Source organism: Cebus imitator, unplaced genomic scaffold (assembly GCF_001604975.1).
Source record: "Cebus imitator isolate Cc_AM_T3 unplaced genomic scaffold, Cebus_imitator-1.0 Scaffold237, whole genome shotgun sequence".
Taxonomy (NCBI): domain Eukaryota; kingdom Metazoa; phylum Chordata; class Mammalia; order Primates; family Cebidae; genus Cebus; species Cebus imitator.
The window spans coordinates 1,549,637-1,558,541 of NW_016107552.1; positions in this window are offsets into that span (position 1 = coordinate 1,549,637).

The following is an 8,905-nucleotide window of genomic DNA, read 5'->3' on the forward strand; positions in this document are numbered from 1 at the left end:
AGAGAAAGAGAGAGAGAGAGTACGTGCGTGTGTGGTGTGTCTGTGTGTGTGTATGTGTGCACGCGCGCACACGTATACTTGCTCATATGCCCCTCACATATACTCGGTCATAACATACGGCCCATCTCTAGAAGGATAACATGACACTGGGAACCATGGTTACCCCCAAGTAGAAGAAGTGAAAGGGCTGGAGACAGAAGTGGGAGAACATGATTTTTCACTGACTACTCCTCTGTACCTTCCGAGTTTTGTACCTATGCATGCATTGTTTATTTAATGAATTAAAATAATAATTTCTAAAAGAAGGAGACATGGTTTAATTCATCTGCAGAATGAAATGCTGTACTATATGCAGTTGTTTAAAAAGGAGGGAAAAAAGGAAGAATGGGGAAGCTGTTTATGTACTGAAATGAAAATATCTACAAGTTTCAGTGAAAAAAAGCAAAATGTAAAAATACATACAGATTATATTATTCTTGAGTTTAAGGTTACAAATATACGTTCTTGGACCTATATAAGTGTATATAAAAAAAATTCTGGAAGGATATTAAAAAGCTGATATAATCATATAAAAATAATCATAGTTATGGGGGTGACATGAAAGCAGGAAACATTTCACTTTATTCCTTCAAATATATTCATCTATATTACACTCAAATACATTTTACATATCTTATCATGTATATTTCAGCAACGAGTATATTACCCCTTCAAAGTTACGTAAATACGAATTCAGGAAATCTATATGGATTTTCCATATATAATTAAACAAAAAAAGCAAGTTTGCAGAACAGTGTATATAGTATCACTTGTCTACCAAAACATGTGTGTGTATATATGTGGATGAGTATATGTTTATATACATTTATGCATATATATATATATATATACACACACATTTATACACACACACACAATTGAAAGCACATACTCTTCCTGGAAGAATCCAGAAAAAAACTGCTAACAATGACTTCCCCTTTTGAGAGTACCAGGAGACAGACAGGAATTACTCACCCCAAAAAACTACTTGAATGGTTACCACGTGCATAAAATTTTTTTAATGTTTTTAAAACATCTGTAAAATAATGGTCACCATACAAAATTTTTTGAATAAAAACTTAGAAACAAATGTTTCTCCTTTGGGAATGACTGGTATAAACTTCAGCTCATCCACATTCTAGAATCCTCTTCAGATATTAAAATATTTGAAAAAGTAAATGTGGATGAGGTGTGGTGGCTCGCACCTATAATCCCAGCACTTTGGGAGGCCAAAGTGGGAGGACCTCTTGAGCCCATGAGTTCAAGACCAGCCTTGCCAACATAGCAAGGCCTCATCTCTACAAAAAATAGAAAAAATTAGCCTGTAGTCCTAGCTACTCAGGAGGTGGAAGGACCACATGTGCCCAGGAGTTTGAGACTGTAGTGAGCCCTGAATGCACTACTGCACTCCAACGTGGGCAACAGAGCAAGATCCTGTCCAAAAAGATGCCTGCAATGCATTATTAAGGAAAGCTTCAGAACCAAAAATATGTTCTATTTTTACAGTAAAACCTCTATGTACTTGTGTGTACACATGCATATATATTGTATCAAATAAACAATATGTAGAAGATTCAAATCCTTACTCTCTCACTTATTTATTAGCCGTGTGATCTTGAACTAGCTACTAAAAATTTGGGGCCTCAGTTTTCTCATTTGTAAAATGGGTGCAACCATTCTACCAGCCTTGAATCAATTCATTTGATTCTTCTAAAAACTTAGGGCAGCAGTCCCCAGCCTTTTTGGCACCAGAGACCAATTCTGTGAAAGTCAGTTTTTCCATGAATAGTGGGGGTGGGGATGGTTTCAGGACGATTCAAGTGCACACTTGGATTTATTTGTTGTGCCCATTATATTACATTATAATGTATTTCCATTATATTACATTGTAATATATAATGAAAGAATTATACGACTCATCATAATGTAGAATCACTGGGAGCCCTGAGCTTGTTTTCCTGCAACTGGATAGTCCCATCTGGGGTGCGAGGAGACAGTGGCAGATCATCACGCATTAGATTTTCATTAAGGAGCATGCAATCTAGATTTCACACATGCACAGTTCACAACAGGGTTTGTTCTCCTATGAGAATCTCATGCCACCGCTGATCTGAAAGGAGGCAGCGCTCAGGCAGTAATGAGAGTAATGGGGAGTAGCTGCTAAAAACAGATGAATGTCCAGGGGCTCACCTGCAGCTTACCTCCTGCTGTGCGGCCCAGTTCTTAACATGGTCCATGACCTGAGGGTTGGGGACTCCTGACTTAGAGCACAATGCCTGTCCCATAGTATGCAATTGGTAATCAATAGTAATGCTATCTATCTCTCTACTCTGTGTATTAGCCCATTTTCACACTGCTATAAAGGAAAACCTGAAACTGGGTAATTTATGAAGAAGCTGAATTGACTCACAGTTCCACATGACTGAGCAGGCCCCAGGAAACTTACTATCCCTGCAGAAGGGGAAGCAGGCACCTTCGAAGCGAAGTGGGAAGAGCCCCTTATAAAATCATTAGATCTCGTGAGAACTCACTCACTCTCACGAGACCAGCATAGGGGAAACCACCCTATGATCCAATCACCTCCCTCCCTTCACACATGGGGATTTTCAATTCAAGATGAGATTTGGGTGGAGACGCAGAGCCAAACCATGTCCCTCCAGAAACTGCTAATATGTTTGATGTGCATTATAGAGACAGGGAGCTGGTGGTGTTCACTGGCACACTCTACATTGATTATTTAGAATATGAGATTCAAGTGGGGCAGGCAGAACCAACATTTTCTATTTTATACACTGCTGTATTGTTTGGCTGTTTGGTTTTGGTTTGTTTTTACAACAAGCATGCGTCATTTTACAATTAAGCTAGAAGAAACTATACGAAAAAATAAATTAGTCGCAAGGAGGCAGACACAGTGGGGGAGAGCAGGGGCTGCATGCAGTGTGACCGCATCTCACATTTCGCACCCATAAAGCAGGAAGACAGGACCAAGCTGCACACTGCACATCCCGCAGCTAAATCTGTCCACCTTCCTCCCTTCTGCAAGACACAGGTGCCCAGAGTCAGAAATTACATGTGGGCTGTTCAGATTTGTGGCCACTCTCCCCAGTCATTGAGAGCACGGGGAAATTCAGCCTCATGCCACCATTTTTCAAGCACCACCAGTGGAGGAGGGGACATCAGCTCGGCATCCACATTGGTCTGACCACCAATCTCTGTGGAAGATATTGGGAGAAAAAGAATTTCTTCAAGTGCATTTGCAAAGGTCATCAGTTAACAGAGGGCCTAGGCCGGGCGCAGTGGCTCACGCCTGTAATCCCAGCACTTTGGGAGGCCAAGGCGGGTGGATCATGAGTTCAAGAGATTGAGACCATCCTGGTCAACATGGTGAAACCCCGTCTCTACTAAAAAAAAATACAAAAAATCAGCTGGGCATGGTGGCGCGTGCCTGTAATCCCAGCTACTCAGGAGGCTGAGGCAGGAGAATTGCCTGAACCCAGGAGGCGGAGATTGCGGTGAGCCGAGATCACGCCATTGCACTCCAGCCTGGGTAACAAGAGTGAAACTCCGTCTCAAAAAAAAAAACAGAGGGCCTACAGAACCGTTAGCTGTGAAATCCCTTCAGCACCCCCTAATGAAAATCCCCTGTGGACAGATCAAGAAATGGGCTCCAAGAAGGAAAAGAGGCACCCAAGGTAACACTGCTGGAAGGGAAAGGAGCCGACATTCAAACACGGATCTGTCCGTCCCAGTGCACATGCAGTTAAGGCCACACGGAAGCAGTGGTTGGATCCACCGCCCCTCAGAGAACCCCTGAATTTATTCAGTATAATGGAACAAGGTGTTTCAGGCCTGCTACCTGCCAGGTCCTCATCTGGACTCTGAGAGCACAGAGACTTTTTTGCCATTCAACACAGGTTTATTTAACACCAGCTCTCCTCCAGGAACTAGGCTACAATGGAGGACCAACAGGCATGGTCCCTGCTCTCAGAGTCCCTGCTCTCAGATTCCTTTGCAAATAAGGGGAAACAGTTATTTATCCTAAAATGAAGGTAACAGAGTAGTCAGGGCTACAGAGGGGAGGCCTGCAGAGCTGATAATGTGAATTTGAACTAATCTGGGGAATCCAGGAAGGCTTCCCTGAAGAAGTGAAGCTTGCACTAAAATCTAAAGAAGAAGCAAAGAAGATGAGGAGGGAAAGAAAAGGCATCCAAGTAATAAGAACAGCATATGCAAAGGCCCTGTGGTAGGATGCACCAAGGACCCAAAGGCAACGCTTTTGGCTGGACTAGAGAGATCGAGGGGTGGTGCCATGCAAAGTGACAGTGAAAAAAGAGACAATGGTCAGATCTGGTGGCTCACCAGGTAATCTCAACACTGTGGGAGGCCAAGGCAGATGGATCACTTGGGGTCAGGAATCCCAGACCAGCCTGGCCAACATGGTGAAACCCCATCTGTACTAAAAACACAGAACACTAGCTGGGCGTGGTGGTGGGTGCCTGTAATCCCAGCTACTTGGAGACTGAGGCAGGAGAATTTCTTGAACCCAGAAGGCAGAGGTTGCAGTGTGCTGAGATCATGCCACTGCACTCCAGCCTGGGCAACAAGAATGAAACTCTGTCTAGGAAAAAAGCAAAAAGGAAAAGAAAAAGGAGATAATGAAAAGTCATCCAGGTAAGGATCTGGTCTTCACCCTAAGACAACGGGAAATCCTCAGAGTTCCCAGAAACACTGAAACGATCAGCTTGTACCCTCTGACAATCCAGTAAGAGTAAGAGATGTATAAAGAAGTAATCACAACCAAAAAGACACACCTAAGACGGTAAATTCAGGTAGCTGTGCAGTCACCTAATACAACTGGAAGGAATAGGAACTTCTTAGAGGAGGAGATACTCTAAATAAAACTTTTTTAAGCCCATGACAGAATTCTGGATCTGAAAGGTTCAAACTGGTTCCTTCCAACACAGGTTCAGGCCCATTTCAGAGATGAGGTCCAGGGACTCCAGTCTCATGGTGGCAGACGAGAAACCAGAAGCCACAGGGTTCTCTCTGACTCCTTGCACAGTGCTTGCAGGTTTCCCTGGATGGATTAAATTCCTAATTTGTCCCTGAGTCTCACCAAGAGGCCAGAGGCTAAGCAGGGCTGATGCAGGCAGCCTGGAGTCCTTGGGCTCATCCTGGAGTCCCCAGAGTCTCTAACCCACCAGAGGTGGGAGGTGAGACAGGTCTAGGGAGCTGGAAGCTTATGCTCCTCTCCAGAGAATCTCCTTCTCCCAGCTGGAGAGCCCCCCACAAAGCCATCTAAGCAGCGCCGGGGGAGGCATTTAGGTAAGAGGACCCCAGGGAGCCTTCAGAGTAATTTTCAAGGAGGGCTGAGGCCGGTGACAAAAAGGATTATTAGCTCTGCTCTCTGGAGGGAAGTTGATGGAAACAAGTCAGCAAGAGGGTTACTCAAGGGAAGGGGCATTTATAGTTCCTTTCCTTCTAAGCAGAGGACATTCATGATGCCTGGGGATTCCGACAGAGCCCTACTGGGGAAACAACCACAGCGGTGATAATAACGCAATAAAAATAAATCGATATGAAGAACTCTTACAACTCCGCAACTAAAAGACAACCCCATTTTTTTAATGGGCAGAGGACCCAAATAGACATTCCCCCAAAGGAGATATGCAAACACCCAACAAGCACAGGGAAAGATGCTCCATGTCATTCATCATCAGAAAAATGCAAATCAAAACCACAGTAAAATCTCACTTCACACCCCGATGAATGGCTCTAATGATGAAAACAGAAAATGGCAAGTATTGGCAAGGATGTGGAGAGGCTGGAACCTTTATACACTGCTAGTAGAAATGTAAAATGATGCAGTCACTTGCAAAGATGGTTGACAGTTTTTCCACAACTTAAACCTACCAGCAATTCGATGTGTGTGTGTGTGTGTGTGTGTGTGTGTGTGTGTGTGTCGGTACATACCCAAAAGAATTAAAAACAGGTGTTCAAACAGACACTGGTATCTGTGGCCAAAAGTTGCAACAACTCAATATCCATCAACAGATGAGTGGATAAACAAAATGTGATATATACATTCAATGAAATGTTATTTAGCCATAAAACAATGAATGAAACACTGATAATGTGACAACATGATGAACCTTGAAAACATGCTAAGTGAAAGAAGCCAAGCACGTATTCTATGATTCCATTTATTTGAAATACCCAGAATAGCCAGATTCATAGATACAGAAAGCTGATTAGTGGTTGCCTAGATTTTGGGGAAGGAGCCAAAAGGGAGTGACTGCTAGTAGTTGTGGGATTTCCTTCCAGGGTAAAGAAAATGTTCTGGGACCAGACAGTGATGATGCTTATTCAACCTTGTGAAGGGACTAAAGGCCACTGAATTGTCCGCTCTAGGAAGGTTAATACGGCAAATTTTAGGCATGTGTCTTTTACCACATTTCTTAAAATCTCGGAACATAATAAACAAATGGATTGGGAAGCCTCCCAGGAGTTCCTCAGCACACTCAGGAAAAATCCAAAAGACAAGCTTTCACCTACAAGGACCCGCACGACTCGTCCCTTCTCCAGCCTCTCATTTTCCTCCCCTCTCTCATTCAGCTCCTTGCTGATCTTTGAACACAACAAGCAGGATCCCACCTCAGGACCTTTGCTCTTGCTGTTTCCCTCCACCTGGCAGGCCTGATCTCCACTCGGCGCACTCCACCTACCTCACATAGGCTGTGGCAGATAGACTCAAAGGGGCCCCCAATGCCCCCACTTCTCAGCCTTTACACCTTTGTATAACCTGCACCCTTACCTATGGGCACGACCAAGAGCTTGTTTCTAATCAATAGAATACAGTAAAGAGGACCAAGCATAGTGGCTCATGACTGTAATCCCAGCACTTTGGGAGGCCGAAGCAGGTGGATCACCTGAGGTAGGAGTTTTAGACCAGCCTGGCCAGCATGGTAAAACCTTGTCTCCACTAAAAATATTTAAAAACTTAGCTAGGTGTGGTGGTGCACACCTGTAATCCCAGTTACTCAGGAGGCTGAGGCAGGAGAATTGCCTGAAGCCAGGAGGTGGGGACTGCAGTAAGCCATGATTGTGCCACTACACTCCAGCCTGGGTGGCATGGTGAGACTCCATCTCAAAAAAAAAAAGAGAAAAAGCAAAAAGAAAAAGAATACAGTAAAGGGGACAGGAGGCCACTCTCATGACTACATCGTATAAGATGGTAATTAATGCCCATCTTGCTAGGAGACTCTCCTTGTTGGCTTTGATGAAGCAAGCAGCCACACTGGGGTGGGCCATGTGGCAGCAGCCCCTGGCCAACAACCGTCTCGGCACTGAGGGCTGCTTCCATCTCACAGCCAGAAAGAAACTGAGGCCCTCAGTCTTACAGCCCACACAGAACTGAATTCTGCCAACAACCCCATGTGTCTGGAAGCAGATCCTTCCCTGATTGAGTTTCGAGTGAGACTGCGGCCCCAGCCAATACCTTGACTGTAGGTTTCAGATGAGATCCTGAAGCAGAGGACACAGCCTAGGTTCTTGGCCCCCAGACACTGTAAGATAATATGTGTGCTGCTTTAAGTTTGTGTCCATTTGACATTGCAGCGTTGGTACACAGGTCCCTGTTCAAATGCCACCTCCTTAAAGAAGCCTTTTCTGAATTCCCTTTCTAAAACAGAATTTGTCTGACACAGAAAGATAAATACTGCATGATCTCACCTATATGTGAAATCTAAAAGAGTCAAAGCACAGAGGCATAGACTAAAATACTGGTGGCCAAGGGTCAGAGGGACAGGGAAATGAGATATCGCTCAAAGGGTGCAAAGTTTCAATTAAGCAAGATGGATGGGTTCTGGAGCTCTAACGCACAGCATAATGACTACAGTTAATAATATTTTATATTTGAAAATCGCTAAGAGGGTAGATTTTACCGCAAAAAAAGACAATTATGTGAGGTGATGAATGTGTCAAATAGCTTGGCTATAATGATCATGTCACAACATATATGTAAATTACAGCAGCAAGTTGTACCCCTTAAACGTTACCCAATTATATTTGGGCATTGGTCAATCAATTTGTTAGTTATGTCCAAATAAAATAAAATCGTTTCACCATTACTTTCCACAGTTATCCTTTTTTCTCTATAAGCCTTACTGCAACCTGACTCATTATGTATTTATTTATAAATATATAATCCATGAGAGCAAGGACTTTGTCTGTCCTGGCCACCTCTGCATCTCCAGTGCCTCTCACGGAACTTGGTACATAGCAGACACTCAATAAACAAGGAATGACCGAATGATTGGTCGTCTCTGTATAGGCAGGCTTCACCATGGGCATTGCCTTAGTTGTCCTCACCATGACCCAACAAGCTGGTGTTACTATGAATTCCCGTTTTATGAATGTAGAAAGTGAGGCTCAATGGTAAAGAATGACACACCCAAGCTCATATAGCTGGTAAATGGCAGAACCAACATTTAAATCCAGGTGGCCTGACCCGAGGTCCATGTTCTTAACTGCCATGCAGGCAACCTGAGGTGGTCAGCAGCACCGTTGTTCCCATTTTCCTCCTTCTATGAAGGGGGTACTTTTAGCCACCCTGGGTCAGTGACAGGAGGGACTCTCCCTGTCCCTTTCCCCTGGCCCTGCTGTTTGTAAACAGGAACAGGTAAAGATGTTCAGAAGCCTTAAGCTCAGAAAAAATGAGGGAGCCCCCTCCACAACCCCTTGTGCAAATCGAAATTAAAACCATGCAAAACCGTAAAACACAAAATACGTGTGCATGTTGAGGTGGAAGGGACTCTTTTCTAGGTTTCCTGATTCTGGTTGTTGAAGTGCAACTTTTTTCTTTTTT